This window comes from Tupaia chinensis, unplaced genomic scaffold (genome assembly GCF_000334495.1).
Source record: "Tupaia chinensis unplaced genomic scaffold, TupChi_1.0 Scaffold145156_1, whole genome shotgun sequence".
Taxonomy (NCBI): Eukaryota; Metazoa; Chordata; class Mammalia; order Scandentia; family Tupaiidae; genus Tupaia; species Tupaia belangeri.
In genome coordinates this window covers 494,184-505,405 of record NW_006205016.1, presented here as the reverse complement: position 1 = coordinate 505,405, position 11,222 = coordinate 494,184, and the positions used below count along the sequence as shown (strand labels likewise).

The 11,222-nt window shown below is 41.0% G+C and overlaps 1 non-coding gene across 1 annotated transcript; it reads left to right on the top strand.

Annotated features, from left to right (window-relative positions):
- Window positions 1-5,449: 5,449 nt before the first annotated feature.
- Window positions 5,450-5,501, top strand: MIR374B (microRNA mir-374b). Its single transcript, NR_129469.1, has one exon. It is a non-coding gene; the product is annotated as a microRNA mir-374b (primary transcript).
- Window positions 5,502-11,222: the final 5,721 nt, after the last annotated feature.

The window sequence follows — 11,222 nt, the reverse complement described above, 5'->3', positions numbered from 1 at the left end:
GTAGTGGTGCCTTTAGCAACATATATGCAAATCTACAAGAAAGGTGATATTGTAGACATTAAGGGAATGGGTACTGTTCAAAAAGGAATGCCCCACAAATGCTACCATGGCAAAACTGGAAGATTCTGCAGTGTTACCCAGCATGCTGTTGGCATTGTTGTGAACAAACAAGTTAAGGGCAAGATTCTTGCCAAGAGAATTAATGTGCATATTGAGCATATTAAGCATTCTAAGAGCAGAGATAGCTCCCTAAAATGTGTAAAGGAAAATGACCAGAAAAAGAAAGAAGCCAAAGAGAAAGGGACCTGGGTTCAACTAAAGTGCCAGCCTGCTCCACCCACAGAAGCATACTATGAGAACCTATAGAAAAGAGCCTGAGCTACTGGAACCTATTCCCTATGCATTCATGGCATGATGGGTGTTAAAAATAAACTAATCTGTGGTCTATTAAAAAAAAAGTATCCAAACTATTTATAGAAGTGTTACCTAGAGGGTAAGAGATAGGGAATCAAGGATGGGGGACAAAAAAAGCAAAACATACAAGAAGAAATGGAAAATCATTTGCTGACAATTAACATGTTTGTTGATGTGCTTGATTGAGACAATATACAGTGTACTCTGGATGGAAAATCTCATTTTGTATGCTGTAATGATGTACAGTGAATGAATGTAAATAAATAAATTGAAATATTAAAAAAAAAAAAGAAGTGTTACCTAAAGGCTTATATGACCACTTGGGATGGAATTTGAGAATATTTCTGTATATACTAAGAGACTGGAATCCATGCACTTGAAGGTCGCTTTTATTCCTGGAATTCTGTGAATTTTTCAATCAGCAAATGAAAGTGGCTTCTCTTGTGTCCCTGCTTCATGTGTTCCCTTTAATCGTAATTGAAACCTCTGAGACAGCTCATGGGAGTAGTTTGCTAAGGTAACTAATTGAGAGCAGAGTGACCTTTTGTCTTATAACTTTATTTCCAACAGTAATTGTTGAAATCTGTGTAGCACTTTATTATCTCTAGAAGCCTTTTACAAACATGGTTTTATTTGACCCTTATAACAATGTGGTGAAATAGGTAGGACAGATTCTACCAATATGTCTTCATTTATAGGTGGAAAAGAAACTTGGAAACTTTTTGTTTTTGGAGAGGTTTTTGCTATAGGGTGCGTGCGCTCGCCAGACAGACAGAGACAGAGAGAAAGAAAGCGAGAAATCACCCCCAAGGGAGGATGGCCATGCCGCAATCCCTTCTCCGCTATTCTCCTCTCGGGATCTTGAGCATGCACGCACACACGCCCGGCATGAGTTTAAGCCACTGGGTCCAGGACTTGAACCACGGTCAGCTACCTGGGAGTTCAGTAACATAGCCATTACGCTAACTGCTGGTCCCAAGACTTGGAAACTCTTTGAAATGTTGATTAAAATGGATCTTGGAGATTATTCAATTTAACCTCCAAATTTTGCAACTGTGGAAACTCGAGTATCAAGTTAAAAAATTTGGTTATGTTGTAGACATTCTACTTTTTTTTTTCTTTTTTTTTAGAGAGATTTTTGCTATGTGGTATCCGCGCTCACTGGAAAAATAGACAGAAAGCAGAAAATCGCCCCCAAGGGGGATGACCATATCGCAATCTCTTCTGCATTCTCCTCAGAATCTTGGTTATGCTCACACACGTGCCTGATATGAGTTTGAAGTGGCCAGGACCAGGACTCAAGCCACAGTCGACTACATGGGAGTCCAGTGACTTAACTATTATACTATCTGTTGTTCCCAACATTCTACAATTTGTGTTGGGGAAGCAGAAGATTGGGCTAGATGATCTCATATGATATAAGGGTGATGGGTATGTTCCTTGTAATCACTATGTAGTGTTAACTTGTTTGATACTATCTCAGCATATTAGATAGGTGGCATTTTAGCCAATATTATTCAAAAGCACCAAAAGTTTTAGGGGAGATTTAAAGCCTTAGGTAGCAGGTTATACAAGATACTTTGGGTTGTAAGGTTTAAAAGATCTCTTACATCAAGTCCAAAGATTAACTGACAAGAGGACCACCAGATAATGGATTGTGTTGTAAATTTTCAATAATTTTGGTGTGAGTAAGGAAGAAGACTTCAATCTTTTACCATGACCATGGGAGCCATGTTCACTCATGTGTCTGTGAGATGGGCTCAGAGTGAGAGTCCTTTTGTATGGGTCATACATTTAGATTCCCAAGGATAGGAGAACTTTAAATGTCTCCTATTTAGGTTGTTTCAATCTGACCCCAATTCAAATCCCTTTATAAGATACCCAAAAAGTTGTCCTTTAACCTCTGAATAACTTACTTGGTGATGGGGGACTTCTTGAGTCAGCTTGTCTCTTGAGACCTCTTTGCAATATTGAGCTGAAATATGTTTTTCTACAACTTCAACTCATTCAGCATATTTGTATTATACCCCTACTCAATATTGCTTTATTCTCTTTCTCCTGCATCTTTTTTTTTTTTTTGAGAGGTTTTCTCTATAGAGCCTGTGCGCTCGCCAGAAAGACAGAGAGAGACAGAGAGACAGGAAGCGAGAAATCATCCCCCAGGGGGAATAGCCATGCCATAATCCCTTCTCCTCCATTCTCCTCTCAGGATCTTGGGCACACACACACATGCACATGCATCTGGCGTGAGTTTAAGCCACCAGGTCCAGGGCTTGAACCACGGTAGACTACTTGGGAGTCCAGTGACATAGCCATTACGCTAACTGCTGGTTCCTTTCTCCTGCATCTTTACCTTCTCTACTCATTGCTGCCTTTTGAGCTGCCAGGCATTGTGCTGGATCATGGAGATAGGGAGACAAATTGTAGACACGTTCTCTGCCCTCAAGGAGTTCTCAGTCTAGTGAGAGAGATAAACTATGCACACAAATAAATTATAACAGTCTGGTATGCTGTTGTAATGGCGGCGTGTACAAGATACTAGGGTTTAGAAACAGTTTTCCGAGTTTGGAGATGCCAGAGTCAGTGACTGATGTGTGAGCTGAGTCTTAAAAGAAGTAAAGGTCGACTAGGGAAAAATGGAAAAGGACTTTCTGTAAAAAAGCATGGACATTTGAAATAGAATGATAAGTTGGGAAAACTAAAAATACTGGATTGTCCAGAAAGTAATGATGCATTTTCACATAGAAAAAATATGTCATGACTTTCCCGACAACACAATAGTTCGTGAAATTAGAATGGACATGTAGGCCAGGTATAGGTCCTTATAGTGTGCCATAGAATTTGGATTTCAGGACCAGCAGTTGGCATAATGGCTGTGTCGCTGAACTCCCATGTAGTCCGGCATGGGTTGAGTCCTGGACCCAGTGGCTTAAACTCACGCCGGACGCTTGTGCACGCGTGCCCAAGATCCTGAGAGGAGAATGGAGAAGGGATTGCGATGTGGCCATCCCCCCTGTGGGTTGATTTCTCGCCTTCTGTCTCTCTGTCTGTCTCTCTTTCTGGTGAGAGCACGTGCCCTATAGCAAAAACCCCTCAAAAAAAATTTTTTTTGAATTTCGTTGTGAATATTTTTAGAAGGGAATGTTGGCAGTATAGAGCATGTTCTTGAAGGTTTGCAAATCTGGACAGGGAGATGTATTAGAAGGATACTGTAGTGGCTAAGAGGATAAATTATCAGAAACCAGAGAATGGAAGTACAGAAGAGTAAACAACTCTTAAATAAGAGGTATTAAGAATATAAGTATAATAGAAATTAGGAGAAAATTAAGGTGGTGAAAAAGGGAAAAATCAAATCAAGGCTTTCTGACTGGCAAATGTGTATCCCTCTATTGCCGCCCCTTAAAGAAAAGGGTTAAAGAAAAATCTCAGGTTCTTTGTGTGGAGGTTGCTGTCAGTTCCTTTTGAACTATGACTTGGCTACACAGATTGTACAAGATTTCCACACCCCTGCCCTTTATTTTTAAAGGTTTTTACCATAGGGCATGTGAGCTCACCAGAGAGATACAGAGAGAGGAAAAGTGAGAAATTCACCCCTGACCGTTATGGGATGGCCATGCCACAACTCCTGTGTTCTCTTCTCAGTATTTTGGGCATGTTTGCACACACACTTGGTATGATTTTCAAGCCACCCAGTTCAAGTCCGGAACTAGTAGCTTGAGAAACATGCTGAGCACATTGCCCCAAATCCCGACAAGGTGGAGAACTAGAATGGAGGGTTTTATGGAATGACCACACCCCATTGGAGAGTACTTTTTCCCTGTGTCTGTCTCTCTCCGGTGAGTGTACATGCCCTCTGGCAATTAAATTATATATTATGTATTACACATATAATTGTACATATATAATTTGATATAAATAAATTGTTGAATAATTAAAATGTAAACATATCCAGTATTCCTTTTTTCTCAAAGCAATTGTAAATAATATTTTTTGGAAGTTTTCACTTATGGCTCAGAATATTGCTCTTAGGGATTCAGAGTATTGCTTTCTTTGATCAGAATAGTTAGTAGCTATATTATATTTAAGTAAGCAGGTATTTTTCTTAGGGTTTTATAAAATTGCCACCCTGGGGAATAGTCGAGTCAGGAAGAATTGGGAAAGCAATCTGTGAACAATGCAACAGAATAGTATAGTGAAGAGTTTGGACCCTGGGACTGGATATCCTTAGTTCAAGTACGTTGTCACTCAGAAATGTGTTTTGAGCATGATTTTTTATGTCATTGGAACTTTGTTCTCTGTTATGTATATAGGAATAATAATGTCTTCAATGATTTTGAAGAGGTGTGAAATGTAAAGACTCAGTGGGACTATATAAATTGCCTAGAACTATCATGGAATATGCTAAAAATTGTTATCAACTATAGTTGCTGATGTGTTTACTATGACAAGGATTAAAAAGACAGTTGACTAGATATATTTATGTTCTGAATGATCAGTGATAATGTTAGAATTTAGATAGAAAAACAGTGGTTATACGGTTTTCAATGATAACGCTAGTATGAAATCATTTCACTTTTTTTTTCTCTGTCATAGAGTGGAAAACCAGATGAAGCTTTCAGTCCATTCTTTGATACTTTCTATTGTCTTTACTCTTAATTCCAAGTAGAAAGCTGTTAAAAAGTTGTGTTATACCTGAATAAAAGTTATCCTAGAAACATAAAATGCTTTGAAGTTGGTCAAAACTGGTTTTGAAACCTAATTCAACTGCTTACTAGTTGTGTGATCTAAGACATGTTACTTAACTTAATTGAACCTCAGTTTTTTCATCTAACATAATAATTAATTCACAGAGCTTCCATGAAGATATTTGTGAAGTGTATGTCATAGGCACTCTACAAATTACTACTATTATTGTTAGTTCTTGGGATACTCACCGCATGACAGAAACAACAAGAGGCCGTGATGCTTGAGAGGACTTCATGGATCCAGCAGCAACCTGGAGTGGTGATCCTCTGAAGAAATCCTACTCGGATGAATATAATACAACCTGCTAAGTGTCCTAGCACTTACCAGGTTGTATTATCATTGTCCGTGTCTATGGCTCTCGTCTACCAGACTAAATTTCTTAAGGGCAAGGACAGTGCCTTATTCATCTTTGTATTCACAGTGCCTAATCCGGTGCACATTGTAGGCCTCATTAAATGTTTGTTGAATGAAAAAATGAATCATCAACAGACATTAATTGGGCGCCTGCTCTGTGATCTCCATGGGCTCAGCTTTTCCCCGCCAGTTGTCTACAACGTCCAAGCTCTCTTCAAAGTGTTTGCTCCTGAAGCTTACTCCTGTCTTCTAATTCTTGTGCTGAGGACTTTTCTGTGTAGTGCAATGATAGCAAATACACTTCATCTCACGTACCATCTGCAATTGATCAATAATGCCTGCTTTGATTGTGTTTTATAAAAGATTCTGAAGCCAGGTCTCATATCAGGTTGAAAGAGGGTTTTAACTGGTTAGTGATGTCTGCTGAGGGTGTGAGAAAGGGGAGTCACTGCAAAAGTTCTTTGTGTATGTCATATTTGATATTGTATTTTCTATGAAATACTCCATTTGTATTTCTGCATTTTAGTCTTGGCTACTTGCAGATGTTGCATGACTGCTGCTGCTACTGTAATTACTCCCAATTGCTCCCTGGGTGAGACCAGAGTGATCATTGAGCAGGAATTTCACCTTATCCCAAGTTTGGGATTTGCTCCTTTGGCTGGTATTCATGGTTTTCCCTTTCAGTTTTATCCCAGAATCCCCTTAACTGCCTTGACAGATAGGCCTCCATTTTCTGTTTACCACTCACCAAACTCTTATTTCCTGTTCTTTTTAAAATTATTTTTTAAAGAATTATTTAATTTTGTTTATCAGCAATATTATTATTTTAGTTTGACCGGAGAGAAACAGAGACAGAGACAGGTAAAGTGAGAAAGCAAGCCACCAGGTCCGGAACTTGAGCCATGGTCAGCCATGTGGGAGTCCATTGCACTTAACTACCATGTCACCTGCTTGCCCCTTATTTCCTGTTCTTAATTATTTATTTTCCATGAGAAGTTTTTCTATTTTCAGGTCCGAGAGCCAGAATACAAATTAAACCTCCTTCAGAGTAAACCACAAGTCATATAAGTATCCTTTTAGTATGGGAGAAAAGTTGAGTCTGTTTGTATTCCAGTGGAACAGGAGAAACTGAGAAGGGAGTCATTGTAGATGTGGGAAATGGATGATGTAGGTAGAGGTGGGTGGGTGAAACCTAAGACTATAACACGGTTGGACAGTTACCTGTAAAGGAAAGGTTCTACTTTGCTGGAGCATAGAGATAGGGATAGGATGAAGGAAGAAACTTGGAAAGGATGGTGAAGATTAGTAATTGCAGAGGTTAAGATGAAGAAGCTGAGCAAGGACAAGATTATGAAGATGAAACTGCGAAAACAGGAATACTGGAGATCTCGGTAGGAGCCAGAATTTCTGAAATAAGAATCCTTGTCAAAAGACTGGAGTGGGGCCATTAACAGGAGAGTTTATGGGGACCAGCAGATGGCATAATGGTTACATTGCTGGACTCCCACCTAGTTGACTGTAATTGGAGTCCCAGACTGGGCGGCTTGACAGTCATGTCAGGTGCACATGTGTGTGTGCCCAAAGTCCTATGGAGAGTGGAGGAGAAGGGATTGTGGCATGACCATTCCTCCCCCAGAGGGTGATTTGTCACTTTCTGTCCCTCTGTGTCTCTGGCAAGTGCACATGCCATATAGCAAAAATCTCTCTTAAAAAAAAAAAAAGAGGGACCAGCAGTTAGCGTAATGGTTATGTTGCTGGACTCCCATGTAGTTGACTGCGGTTCACGTCCCGGACCCGGAGGCTTAAACTCAACGCCGGGCTCGTGCACATGCATGCCCAAGATCCCGAGGAGAGCGGAGGAGAAGGGATTGCGGCGTGGCCATCCCCCTGGGGTGTGATTTCTCGCTTTCTGTTGCTCTATCTCTCTCTGTCTATCTGGCAAGCGCACACGCCCTATAGCAAAAACCTCTCAAAAAAAAAAAAAAAAAAAAAAGAAAGGAGGGACCAGCAGTTGGCGTAATGGCTATGTCGCTGGACTCCCATGTGGTCTACCGTGGTTTGAGTCCTGGACCCGGGGGCTTAAACTCACGCCAGGCACATGTACGTGGGTGCCCAAGATCCCAAGAGGAGAATGGAGGTGAAGGGATTGCGACGTGGCCATCCCCCCTGGGGGATGATTTCTCACTTTATGTCTCTCTGTCTTTCTGGCCAGCGCACGTGCCCTATACCAAAAACCTCTTTTAAAAAAAGAAAAAGGAGAGTTTATGATATATCAAAGTGAGAAATTTGAAACTGAATTAGAACGTCAGGAAAATAAACTGGTTTTCAGCCATTGCCACAGGTACCATTTGGTTATCTTGATTGATTGGGTGGTAAACAGCAAGCGAGGAGATATACAGAAATGGAGAATCCAATCTGGACATGGAATGAAGTAAGCTTAGGCATGTACTCTGCGCACAAAAAAAGACTTCAATGTGAGTAAGATGGGTGTTGAATACTTAGAAAATTAGAAATTATATACTCTGTAATTAAATTTTGGAGTAGTAAGATTCCAAAATTGGAGTGGTTAAGATGCCTGTGAAGGCAGAACATCAGATGGTCATTTGTGTGAATACTGAAGTCGTCTCCCAGGATTACAGTAGAGGCTTGGCTGGAGACGAACACGAGAGTAGGTGCAAAAGGCTTTAGTGACTACAGAATGACCTGGATGTTGGCACATGACAACTGTGCAAATGCTAGAGAAGAGAAGCTAGAGTGATAACGTACTATGAGACTTAGAAGGATAGTGGGATTCTGGTGATTTCCTTTATTGAGTGCTGAGACCTTGTTATGTGCTGTTTCTTTATCCCTTTTGCATCTGTCACATTTTAGATATGAAAGAATGAACAGCAATCCCTGGTGAGGAAACCTAGCTGAGCTACTGACAGTTAGTGTTGCTTGAGTCCAGTGCCATTTCCTAAAGAGTCCTATTGGCGGGTCCACTTGAAGTACCATGAAGAGGTTTCCTTAGGAACCAAAACTTTGACCTAAGTTTATTACATGTTTTTGTTTGTTTTTAAGAGAGATTTTTGCTGTAGGGCATGTGTACTCACCAGAGAGACAGAGAGGGGCAGAGACAGGAGGCAAGAAAATCACCCCCCATGGGAGATGGCCACATCAGAATTTTGGGCACACATGCACATGTGCCTGCTGTGAGTTTTTAGCCCCTGGGTCTGGGACTCAAGCTGTGTTCCACTATGTGGGAGTCCAGCATTGTAATTATTATGCCATCTGCTGGTCCTAGTTCATTACATGTTATAAGCCTTGATGATATCTGTATTCCATAATATACTTCGGGTTCTGAGCTGACAAGTGAGCTAGTGCTATCCTTTGTAAAACACATATTGATTAATCAGAACAAGATACATTCCTATTTACTTCTACTTTTGGGATACAGAGTAGACAAAAAGCTCACATTAGTAGGTGTATAAAACCACTTTGTAAAAGGCACTCTAGAGTCAGGATACTTTCACTTTAGTGGCCCATATTGTGGATTTTCCCTGTGCTGCTGCCAGAAATTGAAGCATATTTGATGGGTCTAGGAACTTGGAAGGTAAACTCTAGAAAAAGAAAGTGTAAACCCTGTGGCATTACTATGTAGACATCATTTTGTTGAGTGCATTTTATTGGATAGAAGATCCATGGCTTCTGTTATAGTCTTGGATGTTACAGCAATATTCCAATGAAGGTTTAAGAATCACTATTTTAAAATGATCAAGCCCTCAGACAATTCATCCCCTCCTCTAGGGGTTGCTTTATTTTTATTCCTCAGGAAGACTTGGGAGATTTTTCCTGAAAAAGAAAGAAGTTACAGAGGATAACTACAGCCTTTTTTCATCTCAGCTTCACAAAGCATCACTCAACTAAGGAAGCACTTTCTTTCTTTTTTTCTTTTTTTTTTTTGAGAGGTTTTTGCTATAGGGTGCGTCCACTCACCGGAAAGACAGAGAGAGACAGAAAGACAGAAAGCGACAAATCACCTCCTCCAGGGGGGATGGCCACGCCACTCCCTTCTCCTCCATTCTCCTCTCGGGATCTTGGGCACGCACACACACGTGCTCAGCGTGAGTTTAAGCCACTGGGCCCAAGACTCAAACCGTGGTCAATTACATGGGAGTCCAGCGACAGCCATTATGCTAACTGCTGGTCCCAGGGAGCACTTTCTTGAGATCCTCTCCTGACCACAGGTTGCTGTTTTCAATTGCATGCTTAGCCCTCTCTTCTCTTTTCTAAAGTTGTACTTTATTCAAGGATATTTGCATGTGAATTATTCTTTTATAAATTAGGGTAAAATACTTGACTTTAAGGCCTCTAATAGTTAAAATGGCTAGTTCCCCAGTGCTGAAGTATAAGCTACCAGAGATGGGTATGTGTTTCAGCAATGAAGGACTCCATCTTCCTGGAAAGACAGTTCATTGATTTGAAAATAACCCCAGTTCCTGTGCTCATAATTCTTATTTTTTTTTTCTTCCCTTCAGCCCTATGACTATGACATGCCACTGATGAAATCAAATAAAAGCCATAAATTTCTTTTTACTGGTAATTTTTTGGCCCACATATATATATGACATATGTATGTGTGACATTTGGAGTCACCATCATTATTAGCACTTCCTTACTATCTCTTAAAAGACCCTGGCAGGGGGAACCAGCAGTTAGCGTAATGGCTGTGTCGCTGGACTCCCACGTGGTCGACCGCGGTTTGTGTCCCGGACCCGGTGGCTTGAAACTCATGCCGGGCGCGTGTGTGTGCGTGCCCAAGATCCCGAGAGGAGAATGGAAGAGAAGGGATTGCGGCGTGACCATCCCCCCTGGGGGGTGATTTCTCGCTTTCTGTCTCTATGTCTCTCTCTGTCTGTCTGGCGAGCGTACGCGCCCTACGGTGAAAATCTCTCAAAAAAAAAAAAAAAGACCCTGGCAGGCATGAATGCTAAGATTGAAGATAAAATTTGTGTTACTCCTACAATTGAGACAGTCTGATGTCCAGTCCCAGTATTTACTCTTGATGTCCCAACTGATCATTTAGTAAAATACTAGTAAAAAGGCTTTCTCCAATCCAGTTTTCACTTCTGACTTGTTCATCAGATTTTAGGGCGTGTTTTAGGTCATATACTCTATGCTAGTTCCCCCCCCCCTTTTTCTTTTTGGAGAGGTTTTTGTTATAGGACACGTGCACTCGCCAGAAAGAAAGAGACATAGACAGGAAGTGAGAAATCACCCCCCCGGGGGGATGGTCATGCCACAATCCATTCTCCTCTCAGGATCTTGGGCACACACTCACATGAGCCTGGCATGAGTTTAAGCCACCAGGTCCAGGGCTCGAACCATAGTCGACTACATGAAATTCTGGCAACATAGCCATTACTCTAACTGCTGGTCCCTCTATGCTAGTTTTTTGTTCACTGGGGATGGTCAGGATAGGGCAAGGGGGAAGTGGAAAGTCATGTACACTCCCAGTGAATTCCTAGGATATCTTTGCTCATACTTTCAGCTATCTTATTCTGGGTCTTTGTAAATTCACTTAGGTCAAATGAATTTCTTGCTCTCCATAACCTACCTCCATTTCTTGCCTCACCCTGATGTGTTTCAATAGATCTCTTTTTATTTCCATTCCTCTAGGCCATCTGTAGAAGCTCCTGTCTTTTTTTCTGTTTTCTTTATATATATAT